At 40.2% G+C, this 6,480-nt stretch overlaps 1 pseudogene across 1 annotated transcript; it reads left to right on the forward strand.

Annotated features, from left to right (window-relative positions):
- The first annotated feature begins 46 nt into the window (after positions 1 to 46).
- Positions 47 to 4,364, forward strand: LOC147911575 (methyl-CpG-binding domain protein 3-like 2B; annotated as a pseudogene). The gene is made up of 2 exons (XR_015551012.1): positions 47 to 146; positions 2,966 to 4,364. The product of XR_015551012.1 is annotated as a methyl-CpG-binding domain protein 3-like 2B (transcript).
- The last annotated feature ends 2,116 nt before the right edge of the window (positions 4,365 to 6,480 follow it).

Raw genomic sequence — 6,480 nt, forward strand, 5'->3', positions numbered from 1 at the left:
CCGCAATAAAAGGGGAATCAGAGGCAGAACTCACTACATTTTCAAGCAATCCACGGGCTGTCTGCACATCAGGAGTGGGTCAGCAGGACAACTCTGCAGCCATGGAGGAACCTGCATCGGCCTGTTTTCCAAGCCAGCCTATTCTGGTGAGTGTGGAATCCATACAGATGGCAAGAGTGTCCATTTGTACACTTGGTCCTTCTGTGAAACCTCTCTAAGTGAGCAGGCAGTAGCTCTTAAAACAAGAAGATACCTTATTGAAAGTTGTTTCCTAGGTGTTAATGTTTGTTAAGTAATGATCAAGGTGTTGTACTTTTCTGCATAGGGAGCTTTCTTGGGATAATAGGCCAGATATTTGTTTTGTTTTGTTTTTAACCAACAACATCACTGGGAAGTGGAAGTAATATTCAGCTCTGCACTGTATACATTGCTCCCGTCTCTGGAAAATTTTTTACCCACAATGTGATTGGTATTTTTTAAAAAATATTCAGTTCTGTGCTCAAATATCACCTCATCAGTTAGTCCTTCCCTAATCTCTTCATCATCAATAATTGTAGGTGGGCGGCCCCATGCCGTAGTAGCCCTTAAGTGCACACGCTCCTCTGCTGGTGGCCTGGGTTCAGATCCTGGACAGGCACTGAGGCACCACTTGTCAGGCAAAGCTGTGGTGGCATCCCATATAAAGTTGAGGAAGATGGGAACAGATGATAGCACAGGGCCAGTCTTACTCAGGAAAAAAAAAAATGAGGAGGATTGGCATAGATGTTAGCTCAGGGCTGATCTTCCTCACAAAATAAATAAATAAATGAAATAATTGTAGATAATTTCTTTCCCTTTATCCCTCCTTGCTGTTATTCCTCCAACCCTCTCTGTGTCTCTGTATCTCTGTGTAGCCCTTACTGTTTATTACAGGATCTAATTATACCTAACACTATATTACACATTGATTAGTCCCTTTATTAACTCATTCCTTTCTCCAAGGTTAAAAAAAACAGGGGCAGTGACTTTTAAGTTAAATTCTGGATCATGGGTTTTAGTACATAACTTGGCTTATAATAGGTGCTCTATAAATGGGAGGATCAACTAATTTTCCCTCCACACTGGGACATGTTGGAAAGTAAAAGGGATGGTATTAATGATTATGGCAGGACAACAGGGATGAAGTGAGATTTATGACTTCACTTGTAAAAAGTATCTGAGGGGGCCGTCCCAGTGGCGCAAGAGATTAAGTGCACACGCTCTGCTGAGGTGGCCGAGGGTCTGCCGGTTTGGATCCCGGGCTTGCACCAAGGCACTGCTTGTCAAGCCATGCTGTGGCGGCGTCCCATATAAAGGAGAGCAAGATGTTCATGGATGTTAGCCCAGGGCCAGTCTTCCTCAGCAAGAAAAGAAGAGAGGATTGGCAGATGTTAGCTCAGGGCCGATCTTCCTCACACACACACACACACAAAAAGTATCTGAAGACAGAAATGAGAGATTGTAAAGGAAAGGTGCACTGATTAGGTTTACATTTTAAATAGATTATTGTGGCTAGAGTCTTATAATGGATTACAGACAGAAAGGATTTGCAATATTAGTGATAACTTATTGCATTATACCACAAAACAGATTCTATCCTTGTATTACTGCAGTCAAGTGAATTTGTTTGAAAATTTTAGAAAGTATTTTTTGGAGTTTGAAAAATTTCTTTCGATAAATATATTGTGCACTCTCTAAGGGCAAAGCAATGAGTGAATACGGCAGTGTAAAATTACAGTCCACATTAGTCTTCACTTCATGGAGTATCTAATTTAGTGAGAAAAACACTATGAGAGAAATAGATGATAATGCACTTACAATTAAAAATTTTAAAAATTAACAGAGAAAATGTGACATTACATGGCTGGATCAGGAAAGGTCACTCTGTGGAAATGGTATTTTGTAGGAATCTGAAAGGTGCTCAAGAATTATTCAAAAGTGCAGAATCTTTGGGTGGATTCAGGAGGCTGGACGGATGGTTCATTGATGTACCAGTGTGGGGTGGCAGGGTGTCCAAAATGACACTCAGGTGTAGACAGGATATCAGTACCAACAAGTGAGATTAGGGGACCCTGAGATATGGGTGATTATTTGGAGAACTGGTTGGTTCAACTTGGGACCTGCTCACTGTGAGCTGAGTCATCGAGTTATCACTGATGTGGTGAGTGGGCAGATGAGTATTTTTGTCTCAGGGTTGAAGCCAGATCTGTGCTAATTCTATGGGCATTTCTAGTTCACTAATGGTATTTGAAGCCAGGGAAATGGATGGGATGACCTAGCTAGAAGAGGGTGTGGATGTGGAACAAATGTGAGAGCAGGATTGACTTCTAAGAAGCATCAATTGTTGTGTTAAATCAGATGGTGGAGCCCAGATTAACAGGGAGGAGTAGGAGGAGAGAGGAAGAGTCAGGGGAGGAAAAATGGTTATTTACAGTGGGTATAACTGTGTGATGGGAATATGGCATGTGTGAGTTATTTACTTATGAACAGGAGAATATTTGAGTGATGATGGGACGTGGGTGTGCAAGTGAAGTGAGCGTCAAATTGCTCAGAGGAATGTGATTTCATTAGAGATGAGGCACTAAATTACTATGCTCTGGGCACAGAAGCATCTAGTTTTCATAGTCCTTTCTGCCCTTGACTCATATCAGCTTGATGTCCCAGGATGTAGTTCTCAGTGTGTGGTGCCTGTGCCAGCAGCATCAGCAGCATCCGGGAACACTTAGAAGTGCAAATTCTTAGCCCTCCCCAGGGCTCCTTGGGTGGAGGTCCAGCAATCTGTGTTTTAAAAACCCTCCAAATGATTGTGATGCACAGGGCAGTTTGAGAGATATTTCTCCAGGATACAGGAGGGTGGAAGATCCAAATGAGGTGAGAACATTCTCCATGGCTTGTAGTCTGCATCCCCCATTTTATTCAAATTTCACATTTCATTTTGTTTTCACAGGGGAAGCTCAAAAGAAATATGATGCCACAGACTTCAGAGAAGAAAAGACAGGTCCATTTATCCAAGACCAAGCAGAGACATCGTGAAAGGTCTGCACTATAATACTCACCAGCTGCATTTTTAAGAGGCCAGCTACAAGGATGACTTCCTACCCTGGCACTGAGGTCAGGTACAGTCAACGGGAGGAGACCTTGCAGAAGTCCCAGTAAGTCTGCGCACACAGGAGACTGCAGGGACTCCAGGCCTGCAGCAGTGAAGGAGAACTTTTAAGTACTTTCCATATCACAAATACCTTAAATATAATTGCACCAGGTGGTCCAGGTGAATCCCTGGGCTGTGCTGGTGCTGGGTATCTAGACCCCAGCCTCCAGCCCACTGCCACACAGTCTTCAGACTGGGCAGAGGTGATCCCAGGAGTGAGTCTCGGTCTCCTCCAGCCACTCTACAGACAGCCTGTAACTTATGGGGACATCCGCAGACGGAGTCAGAAAGTGAAAAATGCAAGGGAGAGAGGGGCTGAGGCCCTGAGGGCAGCCAGGTTTGCCAGGGAGGCAGAGAGAGCAAGGAGCCAAGAACGATGTTCTGATACCTGATGGAAAATACGAGAAGGTCATGCTGAAGAAGCCAAGAAGTGTGGCCCTGGGGAAGTGTTTCCCCACGATCAGCCCCCAGTTTCACTAGCCTCATTTAATGTCAACCATGCTTCTTGCTCTGGACTGTGATGCTTTGTCATTTTATAATTGTACTTCATTAAAATCTTTTGAGAAACATAAATGTGAAGAGTAGACAGTTGTGTGGGTGAAAGATCGGGTTTCCTGTGACAGGAAAGAAGATCTTTACTTGTCCTTGTATACTGCAATTTCTGCTTACCATGATTCTTATTCACTTTTATACTAAAGGTAATTTGGCCTAAGGGATCATTTAGTGTTTTTAGTTATATATTTTTTTAGAATACGTGCACTCACAAAAAGATGATACTTAATGTAAAGAGATTATTTTTTAAATTTAAACTAATTTGATTCTATAAAGTCTTACTTTACCTAAGCTTGCTTTTATAGCTCATTCTAACATAAGTTGTATCCTTTTTTTCCCCAAATACTAACTCAAATACAAGACGTTTTTATATAATTTAATTAGCCCTTCGACTACCGGTTACAGCATTATCTGTTACCTAAAATTACCTCGGTAATTTTTTAAAATAAAGTTCACCTTTGATTCTTAACAAGGAAAATGTTGTCTGGGAGCATTTTGTCTTTGGGATGCTTGTCTTCCTACATATCGAGATGATGGGTGCATTGCAACAGAATGCTTGGGAAATCAACGCAATTGTTCAAACCTAGTAGGAAATAACTCTGTTCTCCTGTTATCGGGTCGCTTCTCGAAAAACTATGGATGAATACAGCTCTGTCTTCCTGTCGCACATTCTGTCTTTTCTGTCATTATTTTTCATGTATGTGTTGCTTTTCTTGTTCACGGTCTCCCTGTTTTGCTGTCTGCTATTCTCTTACCGTAAATATCCATTGTTAACCAAGAGAGTAAAATAAAAACTATATTTAAAAATAGTAAAATGAATGGAGTTAATGAATACGGTAAAAGAATCTGGTGAAATATCAGTGACTTCATATATTGGGCCAGAACAGAACATCTGTTTTCACCTGTTTACCTACTGAATTAAGCCAAATACATACAAGTCTGTGGGCTTCTAGATTGAGGAACTTCTTTTAGGGGGTGGGTGGAAGGAGAGAGAAGCATAGTATCCTCAGTGCAGACTCACAGGCCCTCTTTTGGAAATAGTTTTAACTATTAAAAACTCTCCAAACCTCCCATTCCCCTAGTGATTTGGATACTTATTCTGTATGTGCTCCCTTCTCCTTCGAAAATGAACTAGGATTTCGGTGATCTGGCCTGCTAGCCAGATGATTGAGAGGAAACCCTGGGAGCCATTTGTGATGGTTCTCAACCACCCTTGTATATTAGAATCATTTGACAAGTTAAACTATATAGACAATAGGGCTCTAACCTCAGAGATTCTGATTCATCAGAGACCCAGGTATAAGTACATTTTGTACAACCTTCCAAGAATTTCTAATGTATGGTCAAGTTTGAGAATGACCAAGCATGAAAATATATTAAAATATTAGAAAGGATTTCAAACCTTAAAAGCGAGTGTTGCATTCCCATTTTCACACCGATTTGAGAGACTCACTAAGTCAGAGCAAATCCATTTACTGTTATTTTGATAATTTGTGAAATTCAGCTAGTAAAACACACACTAGAATGGCGATGTGGACATTTTCTTTATACCACAGAGATCTGGGCTTCATAGAAATATGTGTATTTAACTTGGGCAGCCAAGACTTTGAGTGGCTCATAGTTCATGTGACCATGATGTTGACTTAAAGCTAATTATGCATTTATAGATGGTGAGTACAATTTGCCAGTAGTTTGCTCAGGACAAGTCAATATGTAAAAATCAAAATCGGTTATAAGAGATTTAGTATCTGAATTGACCACTTGAGGGATATTTTCTGACATTCAACACATTTAGTATTAAAGAAAGGCATGCTCAACTGAGATTCATAAAAAAAGGAAAATTTTTAATGCCGTGACCTATGAGTTATTAAAACATATAAAGCTGCACTAATTAAAAATGTTGTTCCTGTTAGGGAAATAAGAAAATAGGTGAAACGAAGAGAGCAGAGAGTGTAAGAACTAAATTCATGTGTGTGTGGGATGCCCAGCTCCAGGGCTGCAATAGGGCTAATGGTCACTTCCCCACCCAATTCACAAAAAATTGCAAAATAGTACACAGAATTTCTATACACACCTCACCATGTTTTAGTTATCACATTGCATTTTGAAAAGTAGCATTTTAAATTAGCGGTTATCTAACGAATAAATAGAGCTGGTACATTTAGTTTCGTATTTTGAAAAAATATCTACCATACAACATATTGAAAAATGTTGCGAGAGTCTTAAGTATATTCTATGTCTGCCCCTTCTCATGCCCAGTCCACAAGATGATGATGGTATGAAACTCACCTGGACTTCACAGTCTCTGGAAAATTTATTTTTGCCAAGTTGAGAAGAATTAGGGCTGATTTCTAAGAATGAAAAAAAGAAGAGAAGCTGGAGAGAGTTACTTCTTCAAGGTCAGGAACTATTTGACCTTACAAAATAAAAAAACATCTCCCCATTTTTCTTCTCAGATTCCTGTTGCATCACGTATCTAAACGTGAGACAGGATCAAGTTTCCTAAAAAAAAAAAAAAAAAAAGTTTTGGAGACCCAGGGAAACAGAGTAGCATTAATGAAGAATGTTTACCTTCAAAAGTTCTTGAATATTTCTCTCAAACTCCTTATACCATCTCTATAGACTATTCCCTATACTAGCCATGGAACCTGTTTTATTATATAAAACAGTGTGACCTATCACCAGCATTGGTGGGCAAGAATTCTTGACATGACTTTTATGATGTGTCCCCTGCCACCTTTTTTGACTACTGTTGTAGGTTG

Source organism: Ceratotherium simum, unplaced genomic scaffold (assembly GCF_057802395.1).
Source record: "Ceratotherium simum simum isolate JZ-2026a unplaced genomic scaffold, ASM5780239v1 HiC_scaffold_43, whole genome shotgun sequence".
NCBI lineage: Eukaryota > Metazoa > Chordata > Mammalia > Perissodactyla > Rhinocerotidae > Ceratotherium > Ceratotherium simum.